This window comes from Palaemon carinicauda, chromosome 15 (genome assembly GCF_036898095.1).
Source record: "Palaemon carinicauda isolate YSFRI2023 chromosome 15, ASM3689809v2, whole genome shotgun sequence".
In the NCBI taxonomy this organism is placed as follows: domain Eukaryota; kingdom Metazoa; phylum Arthropoda; class Malacostraca; order Decapoda; family Palaemonidae; genus Palaemon; species Palaemon carinicauda.
In genome coordinates this window covers 96,280,185-96,292,252 of record NC_090739.1, presented here as the reverse complement: position 1 = coordinate 96,292,252, position 12,068 = coordinate 96,280,185, and positions in this window count along the sequence as shown.

The window sequence follows — 12,068 nt, the reverse complement described above, 5'->3', positions numbered from 1 at the left end:
ATAATAATAATAAAACAAAAGCAAAATATTTTGGGATAGGGTCTAAGATGAGTTCATACGCACACACCAAAATACGTGGGAGGATAATAAAAGAATCACATACTACTTAATATTAGTTTATTATTAGGAAATATTTCAGTAAAATAACCATACAGGATATTTTGAAAATACATAACTAAAGCGGATCGGCTTTATTTACGTCGTTTTAGCAACTCACAAATCTCCATTGATAATTCTGGCTTGGTGTGACGCCAGATATACATACATGAACGACTGTTAAGATGTAAGAGATAATAAAGTAATACTGTGACATCATTTTCCTTTAAATTGGATGGTGATAAATGTTCCATCAGTTTCCTAATGGCTCCACACACCCCGTTTAAAGTTACACTGTGGGTGAAATATAAGTAATGAAACGCGCACAGAGACGAATTGTAATTTTGCACTCGCATAACATTGGCAAAGCACTTCATGTTGGAATATCTTCGTAAAAATTCGGTGAAATACGTCGAATGTTCTTCAGGCCGCATACCTAAAGGGTCGTAAAAGATGATGTTTTGAAATGGGGACTTCTGGATAATAAAAACGACCCAGTGACCCACTTTACGATGTTGGTAAGAAGCAAGTGTATTTGCAATAAGTATAATTGACTTAGGTCTCGTCAAGGGTATCTCGAACCCAGCCAAATGGTCACTGGATACGCATCTATAAAAGTGTGCCTCATTCCCGAGTTTATTCCTCAAAGCAAATTCTATATCTCTGGTATTCATCTTACACCTCACCCATACCACTTCCAGGGTACAATTACTTGGTCATTTTACCCCTCTCCGTTAATATATTTTCACCAAATAACGATATGGAAAGCGGGGGCAGTGGACTCCCAACACCCCACTACCCTCTTAAACACACACACACACACCACACACACACACACATACTTATTCTAAAATACCTGTAACAACGTTTTGTTATTATTAGGAAAAACTCCCTGTAAAATTATCCTTCATGAAAACAGCGGATATTTTTACCTTCTTTTAGGAAACCATTCATTAATGGGTGTTCATTTATTACAGGCTGAGTATTTATGCTGAAAGAATCCCTAGGAAAACTTTCATGTCTTACGCCCTGACGTCGCAATATACATTCCGGTTTTGATCGATAGTTATAACTCCCTGGGTTTCTCCAAACAATAAAATAAGCCTATTTTCGTTAATCTGCTGATCAAACGTTAAATTGATCCGCAAGTCCCCATTTTTCTCTACCTCGAGAGTATCCATTAATGTAATTTCGGGTTTGAAGTTGAATGCAATTACAGTCCGTCCACGATCGTAACAATCAAAATGAATTAGGTGGTCATAAGTTAACCCTAAAGATTTTAATGTCTCGTAGTAAAGATGGGAATAATTTTCTGGGAATTGTGACCTTATGTCGTATAAAGTAGAACCATTTAGCGTTACTCCTATATGACTTAAATTATTATATCCGATATAAATGGGGTTTCTATTCAATACTCCATTAAAGCTCTCCATATTAACAATGGCCAGGTATAATTTTTCAGGTATGACCTTATTGAAAGGTAAATCCAACGTTGCCTGAGTCTGATTAGGAGCCAATGCGTACGTCCTGTAAAGTGTTTTATTAAAGACAGTTTCCACGGAACTATTAGGATTCGAAAGTGCTCGATGGAGTGCCAGTAAAGCCGGTGGTCTTGGGATGACTTTATCAACGTGTAGTCTAGCTTCTTGGAGATTAAATTTAAATTCCTCGATAGTTGCAGTGGAATTAATGAACCACGCATTCGGAGCTAATTCCAACTTGATACGAACATCTATGTTATCCATCAAATATTCATCTACTGAGGCAACATCGAGCATAAGCGGGTGAATGATATGAAGTCCTTCTCTTTTTCCCTTAGTCACCCACTCCTTTTCCATTTTGTTCAATTTTGTAAAATAATCAGGCGGAAGTACATTTGAAATGGAAGTCCCCTTGTAATCCTGGAAAAGATAACCAAGATGCCCAATTGTTTTCACAGTGTGGGATATAGCAGTAGTTAATAACTTTGTAAAAGACCAGTAATTGAAATGGGGATTTGATTCTACAAGTCTTTCACCGATATAAACCTGGCTTGACTTAAAGATTGTATTCGCCAAAGCATTGACGAAGATAACGTCTGTGGCATCACCTAACGCACTTCCATCTGGGGCCGTGACTTTTAAATGAAGTTCTATAGCTAGACTCGCTAAATCAATTAGAGTTCCTTCTATGCCATTGATACGAAATTCGAGATAGCGATCAGTGATAGCTCCTCCCGAGGTAAGATTAGTAGGGAGAATAATAGACGTCTGGCGATCAGTGACTGATGTCTCTACTATCCTCATCCGGTTGGGTCTCGGAAAACTGTCTACGACGCCAGCGGTAAAATGGGATGTTGGTAATTCATTCCCCACATGGCCAGCAATTCTCGGAGCAGCAGATGCCATTGTTAATGTCTTTGCTCACGCACTTATTTACTGGAACTAAATTACATCGCGCTAAACACGTCTTTATATCCTAAATTCCTACGATGGATTTTCTTTTTATTTACTCTTCTCTTGCCATTTCTTTTAACTTTTTTCCTTTTCTTTCCCCGGCCAGTAACGATGCGTCTCCCAGTCGATTTTAGCGCTTCTACCCCCCTTTGTTTAAGACTAGACCTGAAATCTTTTGTTCCCTGCTGTAAATCACCTATAACATTTTGACTAAATTCTAGGGCCGATGGTAAGACGGCTTTTGCTACAAAGGGTGCGACTCTTTTAGCCAGCCCAGCTAATAGGCTAAAAATTCCACCACCCTGTTGCGAATGCCTTGGGGCTCTAAATATCTCAATATCCCCTAGAGACCCTCCTCGTTGAAGTTTTATGGGATCACTAGTAAATATGATACTGAACTCCTCGGGAGAGGGAGGGATAAACGTAACCCTCATGATACCTCGCTCCGGAATAAACCCAAGTGCTTGGGTACTTGCTTTTATATTGTTTTCTGTTTCGGTCTAATATGAAGAATGCATATAGTGCTACTATCCTCACGAAAGTGTATTGCTCGTCCTTCTTGATCAGTCAAGCGGATTGATATTGCATCCAATTCCTTTGTCCCTAAGGAGTAATACACGTAATTATGATACCCCCTCGTTTTACTACCCCACATACTAAAGCTGTCTAATATATTAACTTTCTTACCTCCGAAATAAGATCTTTCAACAATATCTGAATAAACAAGAACAAAATCTACCCCGGATGTTGGGGAGGGAGGGAAAGGTGCCAGCAGATTATGCGTCTTAATCATGGGTTCCCCTGCGGTGGTTTCAAAAATTTTATATGGTTTGTCTGTATTAAAACCCAAAGTAGCTCCAATTCTTTTTCCAAATTTTAATTTTACGGCCTGAATGGGGCCTTTTCGATAAATTCCCTCTCTTTTTTCCTGTCTCTTTGTGAACTTGAGTAGAACTCTCTCTCTTTGATAGTCATATTCTAATAGACCTGTCGCGGGTATATTTTCCTTATAAAATTCGACCGGTAGGACGTTCTTCAAAGCGTATGTTATGTCTTCATTTATACTGGATACCAAATAGCCAGCATCAGTGGATAGAATGCTTAATCTAGGCTTGTAGGTTTCCTCTGTACGTGACGTAATAGTAGGCTCACCCCCTATGGATATCCGTACCTTTGTAATAATTATTTCTATTCCGGAATCAACTTCACCACTGACGAGGCCATATATTTCATTGGGGTAATGAATATTGATGAGTGCTACTTCATGCTCCAAATTATGATCTAAATTTATACTACTCTGAAGCTTATTTGTAAAGTTACCTGCATTATTTTCAGGGAAAATATCCCTATTACCCAGAGAGGTCAGTGTTACGATATGGCTTTCGCCACCCATAGTGGCTAAGAAATGACTGAAAGTATTCTACTTGTGTTGGGTATATTTAAACCAAAAGACAGTACGACTTTTTATTAATGAAGTCACTATTACATAATTATCCCCGAATGGGGATTACATAACCCAAAACCAAAGACAGTAAGACTTTTTATTAATGAAGTCACTATTATATAATTATCCCCGAATGGGGATTACATAACCCAAAACCAAAGACAGTAAGACTTTTTATTAATGAAGTCTCTATTACATAATTATCCCCGAATGGAGATTACACAACCCAAAGATAAAAGTACACTATGACATAGTTTATAACTATTTTTGACAGGTAAAATATCTGAAATGAAAAAATCGTCTCATTCGCAGAAAGGGTACATTACGCCAAACTTAAGAGTTCAAAGACACTTACATAATTACTCCCTGACGCTGAAAGGGATTACATAAACATAGAAATACAGGATATTTTTTTTCTTTTTTAAAGAGAGAGAAACAAAATATAAGAAAAATGAAATCCACACATTCGCAGAATGAGTACATTACGTCAAACTTAAAAGTTCAAATGCACTTACTGGATTATTCTCATTTGCAGATGAGAAGGTTCCCATCACTATCGTTGTCGTAAGAATACCCATAGTTAAACTGTGTAATTAGGGTGGCTACGTATGGTACGCTCGCCGTTGGGAAACTCGGGGGTTTCCTCAGGATGGCACTTCCGACGGGATGTCGATCGTCACGAATACAGCGGGACAAATTAAAAAGACGTCTTCTACTACTCACAATATCACCGTATGGGTAGGCTTTATACGTCTCTCAAGCTAGGCCGTATGATTCAACGGCTATAGAATTCCCACCCACTACCAAGCAGACATCGCCCCTCTTTAGGACCCTGTCCGTAAAGGCTGTGATGGAGAGTTTAAGAGGGGAGTACTGCATTCTGAGGAGGTCCTGATGTAGACTGAAAAGTTGCGGCGTCAATCTCCGCACATCACCTCAGTCATAGACACCCCAACCCCCCGCCGTTTCCTATTACGGGTGGTGCTACATGTTAGCACATGTATTTCGGATGGTGCAACATGTTAGCACACCCATCTACACCAGACTGTAATTTCTAATAAGGAACCCAACGCAGTTTGTCTTTTAATTCTTTTCTTTTAGTTTCCTCGCGTTTTCGACTACCTTTCCCAATTTTCACCTTACTTCCATAAATTTGCAGCCGAGCTTTTGCATTCTTTATATATGAATAAGGAATTCCCGCTGTATCCAACAGGATTTTATAAAAAGGCAGGTCCTCTTCCTCTATAGCCCCCGCTTGTTGAATCAATTTATTTAACACTACTATTACATTTAAACGATCGATGGGTTTTCTCAAATTTCCCCTATCATCCCACTGGAAGTCATTCTGTCCTTCAAAAAACTTGAGAAAAGCAAGGGCGTGCCTTCTGTTGGTGGGTGTTAGTTGCATATCTATCAGATGGTCGACAGGGGGATTGCTGTACACTACCTGTTTAGGGAGGGGGAGAGGATCGGCCTCACGTTTTAGTTTTTCCCCTAGCCCTTTACGTCTTCTTTTCTTTGGCTTACTTTCAAACTTGGACTTAATCGCTTGTATCATTTGCAATAGATTACGTAGTAAATCACTATTATCTCCTCCTACCCCCCTTGCTGCTTATCTCCCTTTCCATTCTCCTCTACATTTTGTTTAGAGTTTTGAACTCTACTTTCCCCACTGTCTTGGTGGAGACTAAATCCTTCCGCCGTCTTCCTCGGTATTAGGCAATACTCTTTCATCTTCCTAGCAAACCCCCAATTAGACTCGCTGCTAAAGGCAGAAGTACTGAAAGTATAGCACCCCCTCTCTGTGATGATAAAATTTTACTTTTCTCTTTAAGCGGTGTCTTTTTCCGGGCTACTGTCCTTATTTCATTCCTATATTTCTTCACCTTTTCTACTGATTTACTATCTCGAGTCAGATTTTCCTTTAAAAAGTTGGATAAGATCTCCGATAAGCAATCAAGATGGGTCCTCTTCAGTAAAGGAATTAATTCAGACCTTTTTCTGGCAGGGAGGTTATTTAAGAAGAGAAGAAAATCTGCATGTTTGTGTATGTGGGATTTCATTTCCGAGTTTTCCCGACTAGCCTTTCAACATCCTTACTATGTATCCACGAGTTAAAACTTTGGGGGTACCCTCTCCATGATACGAGATACTTGACTTTTCCCTTCACGACTTTCCTTCTGATAATATCTATAGGGAAAGTTTCTGGTATAGCCGTGGGTATTAGTTCCACTCTATAAAAAACTCCTTCAAGATCTTCCAGATAATAAGTCAATGGGGCCTGACTCTTGTCTACGCTTCTAATTTTGAATATTTCTAGCGTATTTTGTATTTTATACCCGCGATGGAATACAGACCGTCGGAGCTCACTCGCAATACGCACAGACTGACCCACGTCTAGTGCATTACTATTTTGTTGGGGTTTAAACACGCTTGCTTTATACATTTTCCGAAATTGCTGCGTAATGATTTCTGGGTCGGTATATCTATGGACTTCAAGGGGAGTCAGCCCCCCTCCCAATCCTCGGTGCGGGGATCTATTATGGTTTTTTACAAGTTGGGGGAGGACGTCAACATAGACGAGGGTATTTCGCAGAGTTAAATGCTTATATATCTTTTGCTTTAGCGTACGTATAACACGCTCGGCAATGGCGGCTTTGATTTCATATGAGGAGACGCTGTAAAGTTTTAAAGTTTTATATTTTTTTCTTCCAGATACTTAGATGTAAGTTTGTTATAAAATTCTGACCCGCGGTCGGTAAGAAGGCGACTAACCCCCAGAAATTCGGGTAAGGAAAGGATCGATATTAAGCCTTTTAACAGAGTCTGTGCTTTCTTGTTTCTGAGAGGAACAATCTTGAGGTAGCGGGAGAAGATATCTATGCAAATAAGAAGATAGTTTACGCCCTTGTTAAATTTAGATAAACGTCGCTTATCCGCGAGATCGCAACTGATAATAACTCTAGGAGCTGGAGATACCATTTGACGTCTCGGGAAGTGTTTTCTTGTGAGTGTATGCAATGTATGAGCATCTTTCGTCGCCAAATAGTCTTTTACATTACTTAAGGTAATTCCCGGGTTCAGAGCTCTAGCGGCTTTGTAGATGGATTTTACACCCCCCAAGCTTGATGGGTGTGAATAGTTTTCATATACGGTTTCCAAAATCTTTCTCTTTACGTCTCCCATTCTCCAAAAACTACCTCACACGAGGAACTCCCTGCTATATTTGTTCTCAACTGGAGTTCGCTAGGAGTATTTAAACTTAAATCTACCAGCAAATGGGAAAAGGGTTTAGCCATAACAGCCTTTTTATAAACATTCACAAATTTTTTCGATAAAGACGAACCGAATATTTGCCTTCCTAATAACTCAACTTGAGACATATCCCTAGTTCTCAGCAAAAGCATATGCGAGGCATTTATACTTATATTCCTGGCGTATTTACCACCGTAAAACATATTTTGCGTAATAAAAATAACAGAGATATTTTTATGTCGCCCCTTAGTAAAGACGTCTACAACAATTTTGTCATGGACAGCCTCGAGAAAAACATCATCGAGGATGTATAATATCGAGTAGACCCCAGCTTCCGTATCTATCTCACTCATCGGGTCTACGATATTGGCGTAGAGAGAGTTTTGCCCCAATTGTTGGATGGGTTTTCAAAGTATGACTATCCACACCACACATAACAATGTGCGTAAACTTACTTTCGTACTTTAATATAAGTTGTTCAACCAAGAAAGATTTTCCCGAGTTGGAGAAGCCCGACACAATAATACGCGCCGGCTCCCTAAAAATGTCCAAGTCTTCTTCTTTAAAACACTTGTACATTTTAACAGATCCCGCATTTAACTGCGTCTTTACTCCAAATGCAATGATATAAGTACGGCGGAATGAATACCCCCATTAATAAAAAGTAGTAACCCGCTTGACAGTACATTTACAAAGGGAAAAGCGAACTTAGCAATTATATACGTTGAGGTATTATTTTTTCTTCGAAATTCCTTCCGCGCCTGCCCTTCTACGTCATTACAGTGGAATTTCCATCAGTAGGAAGAAAGTAGCGAGAGAGAGAGAGAGAGAGAGAGAGAGAGAGAGAGAGAGAGAGAGAGAGAGAGAGAGAGAGAGAGAGAGAGAGAGCGTGTTTTGCCCTTTCACCCCAATGTAGATGGATTTCCTTCGGGTAGAGGAAAGTACTCACCAACCTTTTCTTCTCTCTTTTTCCACAAATTTTGATATACGCGAGGAAGTGGGTCTGGTGGAGAATAAGACGGTACCACTAATTTGGGGAGAGGGTTGTTGGTGGGGACCTCCCTCGCTACTTGCTCATCCTCCTCCTCTACAATATCCGGATGACCGTATGCGTAAGAATTGTATTGACTTACGTGGAAACGTTTTGAGTCAAAGGCTGAAAGACACTTCTTTTCTACTTTGGTGGTACTCATCTGCCCCTGAACATTTCTAATTGTACGTACCGCGACGTAATTGACCCGATGATCTTCCAGGATTTGGGAATACTGTTCATGCTTCATACAAGAATGTAGGTGGCGGGGAATACCTTTTACCCTGTTAATCTGCTCCTGGTTGGTTAGTAACAGAGAATACATTTTAGGTTTCAACGCTTTCACCTCTGCTATTAATGTACTACCAGTTTCCGATTTTAAAAGCCCCAACTCGCCTTTTCTTTCATTATTAAAAAGAGGGTGGTCTTCATCGAAGTTGGAAAAATCCATATACGATTTCAGGGGTTCTTGAGCAAACTCCGAGTTAAGGTCGGGAACTTCCAGAGCAAAAATGAAACTATCTGTGTCAGTGTAAATGAGTTTGACTTTATCACCATACTTACGCTTGAGTATTTTATAAAAGAAATAATAGAGATCAAATTTGGCCGCTTCCAGAATGGCAAATCCTATATAATTAGGCATATTGATGGCAACCTGCGGAAGGGTAGAAGTGCAGATAACACGGTCTTCACTCAAACGAATGGATGATTTTAGCCGCGGGTTACAGGCCTCTTTTAAGTAAAGCGCGGGCTTCGTAACAACCCGACTTTTTTCCGCGTATTTCAAAGGGTTGAGTAAAGTCTTCCCAAAGACGCAGTTACTCATAGCCTTAAAAGCTTTTTTCTCTGTTGATGAGGTGGCCGCTGTCCTCGCTTCGATGTTAGTTTTGATGAAATCGTTCATGTAAGCACTTTGATTGAATTCATAGATTGAATGAACAGCTTCCAGTTCCAGACCTAAGTCCATATACAGCTGTAGGAGGGGGAGGGAAATAAGATACTCCTTTTTACTACGGTGGGTGGCCATAAGTTTTTTGCACTTTACGCCCATCTGTCCTCCTTCCTTCTCTAGCACGTTTTTACAATAGGGAGATAGATTTCTAAAGGCGACTTCTTCATGAGATAAGCATAGGGGGAGTTCATCCGTCGCTCTAGCAACTTCTTCCGAAGGTACTTTTGTAGTGACGAGGAGCCAGTATCCCTTGTCCTCATTTGTGATAGCATTTTCAATACCTCTTCCTAAAAACGTATCTTTTTCTTCATGGGAAAGTTTACGAATCCCACAGGAGGGGAGGTTTCTAGTCATGACTGTTGCGTATAGAGAGTTGAAATCCAAATATAGAATGTAAGAGCTTTGGTGCTGGTCCGGATTAAAAGAAGAATTTATTTCACGGTTGTTGGCTGTGAATGACTGACGCACAACGGAAGTGAACCCCCCCCCCTCACATTGTGCCTGACGAGATTATACAATTCCTCGTCATAGACGTGATCCAACTCAATGTTACTCATTTTAAGAAACTGTCGAAAGCGTATGATGGAAGTAAAACATAGTGTGGTAAATCAAGACCATACTTACTATAAAGAATATCACGCCCCCAAATGAGGATATCCCCTAAAAGGCTAGTGTCTACAATGAGGTATAGGAGGAGAAAATCTTTCAAAGTTTGACATTTGGCAATAGTCCAAACACGCTGGGCGCGTTTATACTCCTCATCCGATAGATCACACCCCTTTAGCCTGTTGTAAAATGCTGATTGAGGGGGTAACTGCCTTTCCTCGAGTTTTGAAAGAGTGTCTATATAGTCATAGCAGAGAGGTAATTTACCCCGAATAATTTCAGCCCTACGTTCCTCATTCTTTATCCCGCTTAACATTTCCTCTGCTAATCGTGCTTTCCTTCCATCCCTAAAATATTCAGAAGCTAAACTATCCAAAGAAGACCCTAGAAAGGCTAGAGAGTCAAGAAAAAATAAATTCCCAACAGACATTCGCTGAATTTTTAGTCCTTGTTTCGTCATGATTTTGATTTGGACTTTATCTTTAAGATCCTTAAGGATGAGGCCTAAGTCATAACTCGAATTGTGGGCAAAAACAGGGAGATGTGTTTTTTGTTCGCGGCATGATAAATTACATCACCTACATTACGCCCCAATAAAATTGTTATTAGGACTGGCGTGGTCATGATGTCTATGTTTATCGCTCCTGTCTTTGAATGGCGACTTGCACAATTGGCATACGTCCTGCTTAAGGAATGCCCTCTCATCCTCCGCTGTCATATGAAGGGGGAAAGTTTGCCATCGTTTTCTTATTGTCTCCCAACAAGCATTAAGATCGGCTAGAAACTTGTCAACGCAATCGTTTCCGCAATAATAACTAGAAGCTACTCTTTGACCGCTGCAATCGAAAATGATGTAGCAGTACGCTATTGATTTATGTATTGCCTCTACACCATACGCACCGGGAGATTTCTCTAAAGCCGATTCCATATCAAAGACGCAAATATAGGAAAACTTTTGCGTCTTATGCTGATTTCTAAACCTTACTGTGCTTCCGACGGGGGGAAAAGGAAAATTCAATGTTACAGCAAGTTCACAACTGGCTTCATGGTGTTCTTGCTTAGAGGTTGATGAATGCTGTGATAGGCAGTTATGGCAAAAGTACCGAGGGTCGGGAGATCTTACCCGGGCAAAGGATTTCACGAAGGAATGAAAATCCTTAATGAGGCATGTATGTTCCCCATCTAAGAGGAGAAGAGGGACTGTGTTTGGAAATTTTTTCATTCCTCGCCTCGACAATTGAAGCAGATACCTTCCGTCCGTGGATCTTTCCATTTCGTAAACGTAAATGGAGATACGATTTGCCGACTCGAGGCGTGAAATGTCTTCCCATTGGATGGGGAATGCGAGTCGGCAAAAATTTACGTATTCCGAGCAACGTTGAATACTATTTACAGTGCGGGAAATATTTCCCCAGCGGGGTGATGCCTGTTGTTTAGCGATAAAGTAGGCAGCCAGACACTGAATTAGACAGGAATTCCCAATTCCAGAGGGATTAAAAACCGCCTCATTTCCGCGGACTTCTTTCTTAGGAAAAATGTATGCACCCATTCCAGACATTACAGCTTGGCGGTGAAAAAAAAGTTTAAAACTCTTGACGTCTTCAACTGTCCACCCACTCCCTCTTAATTCACTGCTTATTTGTGGGAATTTATTTTCAATAAAAGTTTCCCATTTATCCAAGAGCTTATTGATTTCACCAGCGTTAATAATCGTCGCTGGGAGCCAAAGCGCCACGGGTTCGTTTTCCGTTTCCCCCAATTTTTGAAAGCTTAGTTTGGTCATACTAGAGTTCAAAAGTCCCGCAATCTTGGCTGTAAATGTTTTGTTTTTAAAATATTTCTGTATTCGTACACTAATATCATCCCTAAAAATTACCATAAATAAGGTTGGGTCACCTACTGAGGGGACTGTGAATTCTTCAACAACGTACAGGTAATTGAAGGCTGACTCTCTATTGATGAGGGTGAGCGTGTGTCCTGTGGTAGGTGTCGAGGGAGATCCCCCAGGTATGGGAGGTTGCCCGCGTGAAACTTCTCCTGTTGAGGTTGTAGCAATTGCATGCTGTGGTGCTAGTGTTTTTTCAGGTAATTCTCCTCCACTCGAAATTGTGTGATGAGTCGATGTATTTTCAGGTAATTCCCCTCCCGGCGTAAGAACTGGAACGAGAGAGAAATGCTACTGTTATAGTTTTTTGAAAGGTCTAAGGCAACTTTTAAGCACGCATTGTAAAGCCAAATTGTAACACACGT